Below are 10,191 nucleotides of genomic sequence, written 5' to 3' on the forward strand. Positions count from 1 at the left end.
ATGCAATAGTATGATCATATATGAAATTTTACCTTTGAAATGAGACTTGTGTACACCTTTAGGTAGCTACAATTTTCCCTTCTTCAGCACTATAAACCATTCCCTAAAAATTATGTTTCTATAGTATCCCTTCTTTTCAATGAATTGCCCTCGTGACATCATTTAATCAAAATTAGGATATACTTGTAGAAGTTGAGAAAGCCAACTTCACAGACCCCGAAGATCACCTGCATGCAAATAACCTGTCACAGAAAGAAGAGATGGAGACAAACAAGCAAGGGTCTGTAAAGTTGGCTTTCTCAACTTCTACATGGTATCAGAGCCTCTGGGAGCTATTTTTTTCTTGATCTGCATGCCAGGGTCGTACAGCCTGGATTGGAGAAAAAAATAGCTCCCAGAGGCTTAGGAACCAAAATAGGTCAAATTTTATATGACCATAGGGGTTTTTAGGCCTTCTGAGCATGATGGTGAGGTCCGTTTAGGCCCAAAGTGCTCAGAAAAAAAACTCAAGCCCTAGGTACACAAAAAAAATTCTTGAAACCCTAGATTTGCTTCCAAAGCCAAAAAACTCAAAACAAGAACAGGCAGCTGCAGATCCACGCTCTGATACCATATAGGAGTTGAGAAAATACAACACCATAGGAGCCTGAAGATCTTCTTCAAGCCGAATAACCTGTTACAAGGAGAAGCAATGAAGCAAAATCTGAAGAACATACAAAACACAGAGAATATGCTCAAAAAGAGAGAGCTCAATATTCACAAAAATATGTAATGTGATTCTTACAATGAAAAGAAAGAACTCAACCTTTAATAGGTCAAGAAACCCTAAAAAGGGAAAACCTAGGTTTGCACATAATAATTAAATAAAACAATTAATTATATGCACCTAAAGTTAGCTTAAATGTAAAAGAGATAAAGGGAACTTAAATAATTAAACAAATAATGTTTAATTAATTAAGTAATTACCCGAATACTCTAACAATACTCCCCTCTCAAGCAACCTAAACCATACATTTATAGTTCATCTATCTAGGTTGATGACTAATTTTTTTATCACCACTTTTATTTCTCTGGTGTTGGCATTATAGTGGTTAATATATTCAAGCACTAAGTCACAACAAGAAAATCAAGTGTCTCAAGTAAACTACTCTTTACTAGTCTTTTAGTAACTAGATGCCTATTTGGAGTATTCTTTGTCTCCCAAAAGTCTCCTAGAGTAATATGCCCTATGATAGTCTCATTAATCTCTATAAACATACTATCTAGACTAGACAAATGTTTGTACCCTAGATATTTATACTTCATTTTCACATATTTTATCTCAAACTCCTATCATTTACATCTAAATTTGTTTTTACAATGTGTCACCTAGAATACAAGACTTTAGCTCTAAGAATTTTAGAATTTTTTTTTATATGAGAAACTACTAGAGTATCAAGAATGTGTACTTACGAAATTAAATGCTTCGGAGAATATCTCTATGAGGAAATTCTATTCAAGTCACCATCAACCTTTTTCCAAAATTCTACAATTCATTATTTAAAAACCCTTAACATTTTCTTGGTGAATGCTTTTCAAAATGTATTAATTTGATTGCATTTCCTTTAAAATACACTTGCATTCAATCCATCTTCCTTGGCCCTAATAGTAATTAATGCAACGTAGATAGCTCTTGGTGGGACCAACTTAAATTTTTTACCTTTTGGAATGGAGTCAAGATTTAGCTAGATTCTTATTGCCCCAATTTCACTCATGCTTCAATTTAAGTCTTTCCTTACCTTCATTAAGATGAGAGAATTTTTTTTAAATTTATCTTAATAAGCTTGTCGGAGTTTTGAGTCCCTTCCTAGATACTTGTCCATGGCCCAAAACCTAATAGAAACCTTCCTACATCATGGTTTCTTTGTAAATCCTTGTGTTTTAAGTCTAAGTTCAAGTTAAACTTCAGGTGTAATCTTCTGATGTCCTTTTTGGAACTTTTCATACTCGTATTTTCTATTGTTTATCTTGTAACTTGTTCCTTTTCATATTTGTGAAAGAGTTCCACTTCTAGCATCCATACTCGACAAAGTGGTTTGCACTCAGTCTTTAGTATATTTTGTTTGTTAGTCCCATGCATCTAGGGTTGAACTTGAAATTCATTAAGATAATTTTTTTACAAAGGAAGTTGCAGTTTCTAGTAAGAGTTCTTGAACTATTGTTAAAACCTAGTGTATTGATAAATACTTCAAGGAGGAGGGAAAATGAGACTTAACTATTTTAGAAACAAATAATAAATGCAAGAACATAGAGAACTCAATCTAAAATTCTAATGGAAATCTCTAATCTTTAAAAGTAGGACCTGATGGTATTAATAAAGCTCAAAAAAAATTTGGCATGAATTTTAAATGAGTGCAATTAATTAACATACCCAAAGTAGTTGGGAACTTACTATACTCCCAGTTGAGATTATTAATATTCTTTTTCCTGTAGTGAACATTATTTTGCAACTCATTGCAATTAGAAAATGAATGAAAGAGAAGAGTTAAACACCTAGCCTGTATCAAATAGCCACACAAACCTATGAAGAGGTAGGAAATTTAAAACCATAGAATACTCATTATTCCTTCCAAAATTATCTTTTTGAGCACTATAACATAGTACAATGTTGTTCATCCTTAGTGTTTTAAGCTCTAATTTCATAAAATCCTTGTGAATTATAAAAATCAAGGTTAAATTCTTGGGGAATGGTCATCTAGATAGGCTAACAAGCTCATTATTAGAGATAAGGTGCACCAAACTCCATTTTATGAATTTAGATGAGTTCTATCAACAAGTTTGAAACCCTAATAGACATAAAATTATCTAGAAACTAATAGAGAGTGGTTTGATAGAGGATGCTACTTTCCTTGCCTTCGTACAATGTCCTAAGCTAGTATTGGAATGCATTACAACTTGGATACTAGAGAGGTGTATTGGAATGCATTACAAGTTGGAATGAATTACAACTTGGGGAAAAATCAAGTTCTTATCACTTTGCACTAAGCTACTATACATATTTGTTTTAGGCTTCCTAATAGAGAGGTGTATACTCATTAGAGCCAGTGCCTATCACACAGTGAATTTAAGATAAAAAAGAGTGTATGGAGGAATGTTATCTCCAAGGAATAGTTTGCAGTGTCCCGCAATATACAATAAAAGCTACCCAAAACCATACACAAAACCTACCTAAAAGGAGAAATTTTGATATTATCATCCTCCTACATCGACTCAATGGAGATAATGATGCTCAAAATTTTGATGAGTGGATGTTATTTCTTGTTCAAGTTATTTGCATAACGAAAATGTATATAGATTGGGCAACACTAACCAGTGATAGAGTGCACAACCTAGTCACTTCCTTTCATTGTAACAAGTTCTTTTATATGACATATTATCTATTGTATGCCCTAGCATGCATAAGATATTAGACTTGGATTAATTATATGGATGATTACGAAGATGATATTTACATGTGTGAATTGTGTCCACATTTGCAAATACAAGAGAGTTGTGTCAATTATGATTTTTTTACCATATCTTTGGTCAAACAACTGCAAGGGCACCATGAGGTGAGGATATCTCTAGAAGATGCTTAGTTAGCAAGTGTGGGAGCTATTTCATCCAGTTACCTACTTTTACATATATTTGGGTGAGAGATTTTAGTGGTTTTCCTCTCTAACTCCCCAAGTATGTAGAAAATAAAGGGGTCTTGATTGAACTATACAAAAAAAAATTTGAATTTAATAAAAGATATGTTGAGGTCAATAAGAAAACAATTTATTTTCCTATTACTTTGGGATTATACACTTGCAAGTCTCAAGTAGAAGCATTGAATTGTGTAGCTAGTCTAGGAAAGTATTCCACTAAGTAATATGAGGATCTTAGGCCACATTTTTATAGAAATAATTTGTCAAGGATAACTTACAATTGGGTCCCTCATCCAATCATGTTCCCCAATTAGAAGATTATTGGGAGGACTATGCTAATGATTTTGAAGTGAGAAGAAGATACTAGTCAAGAATGACCTTACATCAAATAATTGGTTTCTATTTAAGTTGGGATGTCACTAGTGTGGTCAACGATGGTTTAGATTTACTTGAGCCTACTTGTATTTCAATTCTACAAGGGTAGTCTTTGGAACCTATTGACTCGGATTAGGGAGAAGAGGATAACCTTAATAGAAGAACTACATTGGTTATTAAAAGAACCAAAATATGGGTAAATACGAATAAAGGAGGGGTTGCAAAGGCCACTCCTCCTAAGATTAGTAAATCTAATACTACAAGAAATTCTACACTAGCTCATGTAACATCTTCCACACCTTTAGCTACATTGCATAGTGAAGGAGAAGAAGAGCCTCCTCAAAAGAATAATCCCCCAGAAAAGACTTGTGGTGAAGCTTCACAAATTTATACACATATACATATGTACATATATTTATATACATATACATATGCACATACATACATACATACATAATAAATTATGCAAGTCATAATGTCATCACAAACTAGACAAAATAGTGAAACCTAAAATGCATTTCTACATTTCTCTTATCATCATACAATGATTATTCCATAGATCTACTTCCAACACTAATCAAACAAAGAGTAATTTTTTAATTAATTGATTCAATTGTTCATCTAGCAATAATATTTTTTATTTAATCAATCTAATATTTCATCCAATTTTAATTAAATAAATTAATTCTATTTATTTAATTAATTTAACCAATCTAAAATTTGTTTTAAAGTTCAAAAGTTTTAATTAAATAAACCATGTTTATGTAATGAAATCAATCATCCCCCCACCATTACCTTATATATTAAATAAATATATATCATTCATTTAATTTTTGTAAAATTTCCTTCATTATTAGTTGATGAAAAAAATTAGAAACTTATGGATCTAATTAATCAAAACCACTATGTTTAAAATAAATAAAGTCAATTTTGCACAAGGATCGAGAAAAACTCATATTAATCTTTATTATCTATTTATTCTCAAACATTATCCTAATCATCTGAATTATTACATATGGTCACTTATAAACCTCTCACTCTCCCTTGTATATCGATAAACAACAATATTGCATTGCAAAAAATTTTATATCATTCATCCATCACTCTCAAGTAAAATGTATAAATCTACTCTTCCAAAAGTCATTATGAATTATAAAAATTTAGTTGCAAGACAATGTTAAGCTACTAGATTTAACAAACAACCTTCATCTTGAACAATCAATCAATCATTTTCAGCATAACACTTTCTCAACATCATTTGTTTGGTAAGACAATTGTTTTTTTTATTAGTTGTTTTCATGTCTTTACTCTATTGAAGGTGTGGATACCTATAGAGTAGGAATCTTGTTTCATACACTATTTCCTATTATTTTCCTATTTATTTTTGTATATACATTAATAAAGTTTATGTCATTATTTTATTGAATTCTATTGTTAATTTCGTGTTGTTTTATTTTGCTGCATGATTTTTTATTTTATTGAATTATATTTTTGATTTCATGTTATTTTATTTTACTATATTATTAGATAATCTTTCATTAAATCTTCAAACATGATTAAAAAGACCAATTCCAACCAACTAAAAATGCTTTGAAATTTGAAAAATATCATGAATATGTCAAAAAATAAGAAAAAGTAGTAAGAAAATGGTTGACTACTAAGTGTTGCCACACAAACTAAACAAAAAATTATTAATAATAGCTTTTAAGTAATCAAAATTATTAGAAAGTTTTTACAAAATAAATGTGATATCAAATTGAAAGAGGAAAACAACAAATCTATGAGGCATAACAATACCATTAATTTCTGTAGTGGAGTGGCTAGGAATCATTCTAGTCTGCTAGTTTCTATGGTGGCGTTCCCTCTAGGTACCCAGTCCAACCACTATGCGGAAGCCAGTGCTGCCCACATTGGGTTATACATGGCTAAAAGAGAAGGCTTTACTAAAGTCTAGTTGGAGTGTGACTCGCTAAACACTGTCAATTGTTTGAGTGGATGCATGGATCCTAGCTGGATGACAACTAACCTGATCAAGGATTGCCGAGATATAATTAATTAACTGAAATATTTCAAAATATCACACGTATACCAAGAAGGCAACAAGGCAGTAGATCTACTGGCCAATCTGGTGGTGGGATGCGTGGCAACCAAATGGTGGAGCAACAAGGATGATTTCAAAAAAAATATGTACAAGTTGGCCTGTGATGATTACTGCGTTAATAAATGATCTCTCATCATGACTTGACTGAGTTGATGGGGAAATGAATCTTTTTGGTTTTCCCTAACCGAAGATCTAGAAACTTTCTCGGTGACTAGATATTCTGTTTTATTGTGTGGCCCTTTTTTCGCTATTGTTTGGATACTTTTTTGGTGTTGCCCATTTCCTAAGACTAGTTGGTGGCTTCTCTGGTGTGGTCCATTTCCTATGACTGGTCGGTGCCTTCTCTGGTGTGGCCCATTTTCTACTACTCGGCGACCGGGAGCATAATGGGTGGGGACAAGAACAAGCAAGGGCCCTCTACTTGTGAGAAATGGAAGAAAAAAAAGATGTGGTAGGAATTCATTGATGGGGGAATCATCCCCTACTTGGATCAACTTCATGGCCCTTCTCCTTTTCTCATGGAGGATTTTGTCAATGGGTGGAAAAAAGGGAGTCTGATGGATTATGGCATTGATTATCAGATTGATGAAACCCTGGTGGCGATGACTGACAGAAGATTCTATAGGGATAGGAAAACTAGGGAGGAGGACTTGACGAGTTTCTTTGAAAAAGACAAGGAGCACTCTAGAATTACGAAGATGGATGATGGTGGCTACAACAGAAAAGATCTTATGACTCCCTGGGCTGACATGGCTGAATTTATCATGAGGTATATTACGCTTGATGGTAGATATGCCAGCATCTTTTCCTACCATTTCACCACTTTAAATCACTTTAGGCATGGTAAAATTATTTTTGTTCCTTTCTATCTAGCCTCGTCCCTTGAAAATAGCCTGGAAAAACATTTGGAGAATCCTAACAACCCTGTTCTCCACAAGGGACTCATTGTGCTCATCATGGAGTATGCTAAATCCCTTGAAATGGTGCCCCCTCTTTCTGAGACTGGGCATCAGACTGATATCCATCATGTGTCTATCTCAGAAATAGACTTGGAAGAAAGTGGGGTTCCTCTTGATGACCCTGACTATAAACCTGTGGAGGAAGGGGAGATGATGGTCACCCCTAGGACGTTTAGTAGCAAGAATCCTCCAAGATGGGTGGCTAGCAAATACAAAACCACCAGCAAACTGATCTCTAAGGTTGATCCCCTCTCTAAAAAGAAAAGGCTGGTGGTTAAGGACCATAGTCCAAATATTATGAAGCAAGGAATTAAATTGGACATCCTTATCAATGTTTAGAAAGAAAAATAGGGGACCATGGCCAATAAAGAGAACCGTGGGAGTCAGAGGACTGGTAACATGATGAATCTGGTTATCGAAGCTACCAGAAGCCAGGAAAACTATTGGAAGTGGGTTGAGTGCGAAATTAATACCCTCAAAGTGGGGGTTAAAGAGATTACTAATATCTTCACTGCTTCCCCTGAGCCTAGTAAACCTGAGAAACTCATGATTATGACCAAAAAGATTTCCTAGGACATTGAGGTGATGAAATGCAATCACGAACAAAGGATTGAAAAAGTTGAGTAATTTATGGTGGAGATTAAGAAAAATCTCAAGAACCTGATTGACATAAGCAAAGAAGCCATGAACAACAGTATTGAGGGGCTTGAAAAGATTAATGCCATGGTTGGTGATTATAGATCCTACCACAGTGAACCAGTGAAAGATATTGGAGGGAAAGATATGGCTGCTAGTGACAGCAAAACCACTGGTCTCAGTTCCAGATTCAGAAGAAGAAGCAACAAGGGTACCTCCAGATTCATTATGGAGGAGCTGGAGGAAATCAACAGGATTTCCATCTAGAAGAACAAAGATCTAGTGCTTTCTCTTAATTGAGATTTTTTCCTTTTGTTTTGTCTTTTTTGTCTGCGTTTCCTTTATTTTTGTGACTGCTCGAGGATGCTCCCCTATTTTGATGTTGGTTCATGTCTGTTTGGTTGATGGGTTGTTGTAAAACTTTTGGTTTCGGGTCCATGTAAAACTCGTTTAACTTTATCAAAAACAATATCATTAATTTGAAGACGAAGAAATAAAGTCAACTCATCAAAATCAACTTAATCCTATAAAAGCTAATGATCGAGGCCCTCTAATTATATAATAGCTTGGAATCTGAGTTGTTAAAGTTGAATTGACGGGTCAGCCATTTCTGTTGCTATTTCTCCTTGTTTTCTACAAAGACTTCACTATTGTAGGGTTTTGTTCTGTCTTGTTCAACATTGCCAGCTCATTCCTCCTCGGCTCTATTGCCTTTGAAGTTTTATTTGATGTAAAAACTAACTATTAAAACAAACATGTTGGGAACCTAAGTTAAAAACTTATTTGATGTACTACTTTTGAATTTATTGATTGTGTGTTGTTTGAATTCAATGTATGATTAGATAATCATTCATTAGATCCTAAAAACATGATTAAGAAGGTCAATTCCAATCAACTAAAAATGTTTTCAAAATTGAAATATATCATGGTTATAACTTACAAATAAGAAATTGTGATATAAAAATAATTCACTATGACTACCGAGTGTTGCCACATAGACTAAACAACAAATTATTAATAATAACTTGTAACTAATCAAACTTATTAAAAAATTTATTTAACAAGTAAAAGTAACATCAAACTAAAAGAGGAAAATAGCAAAGCTATCTGACATTATGATACCAAGAAGGAAATAAAATTAAAACATCAAAATCGACACCATTATCTTAATCCTATAAAACTTGGTTATTGAGGCCTACTAATTATATAAATATCTCGTAATGCAAGCTGTTATGCCGATTTGATTGGTCGGTCATGTCTGTTTGTTTCTCATTGTTTTCTTCAAAAAAATTACCATATGGGATTTTGTTCTGCCTCCTCACATATTATTCGATGTAGAAAATAAACAATAAGATGATACTCGGCAGTAGTATGTGAAAATAATACAATGGGGAATGCACATGCATTCACGCACACTGCTTAGAGCTCATTTCTCAAAAAAACAAAGGGATACAACCCAGGGACAACAATCTGAAATTATTCAAAGTGAAAGAATAGCATCTCCTAATGCCTGATACCAGTTCCAGTTAAGCACATTTTTCTGCTCTGCAACACTTCAATCTCTGCTCAATCACTTCACCAAAAGATCAACTCACTTGTTTGCACAAACAAAACTCTCTGATAATGAAGACACTTCACCTATATATAAATTACATGAATATCATACTTATTTATACAAATCATCAACCTTGACAAGAAGGTCGACTCAACACATAAGACCTAATTACAAAATCATATCGCACGATACAAAGATCAACCATTGGACCAATACAATACCACAAAGGACATAACATGGAACTAAAAAAAATCCTCAAAAATGCCACATCACCAAACAACACGTAAAATCTATAAATATTTGGACTCAAGGTAATGTTATGTTACTGGATTCAATAATTAATCAATCAATTATTTCAGCCTGGCTTTCTCAACATCTATTTGATAATAAGATTGTTCCTTTTATTGTTTGTTTTCACTTCTTTGCTCTACTAATGTTGTGGCTAGGTATAGACTAGGAATCTTGTTTTGTGCATTATTTCCTATTATTTTTATCTATATTTTGATATGCACATCAATAAAGTTTATTTTATAATTTTATTGAAACTCTATTATTGATTGTGTGTTGTTTCATTTTTTATGCATGATTAAAAAATCCCTCATTAGATCCTTTAAAAAAAATGATTAAGAAGGCTCCTTCCAATCACCTAAAAGTATTTTCCAAACCGACACTATTATCCTAATACTATCAAACTTGGTGATTGATGCCCCCTAATTATATAAATGGCTCGCAATGCAGGGCTGTTATGCTGATTTGACCGGCCGGCCGTGTCTGTTTGTTTCTCCTTTTTTTCTTCAAATCTCTTGAAGTAATGAGATTTTGTTCTGCCTTCTTCAACATTGCCAGCTCATTCCTCCTTGACTCTACCGCGAGTAGAGCTTTATTCGACGTAGAAAC

The sequence above is a fragment of the Cryptomeria japonica genome, chromosome 7 (assembly GCF_030272615.1).
Source record: "Cryptomeria japonica chromosome 7, Sugi_1.0, whole genome shotgun sequence".
In the NCBI taxonomy this organism is placed as follows: domain Eukaryota; kingdom Viridiplantae; phylum Streptophyta; class Pinopsida; order Cupressales; family Cupressaceae; genus Cryptomeria; species Cryptomeria japonica.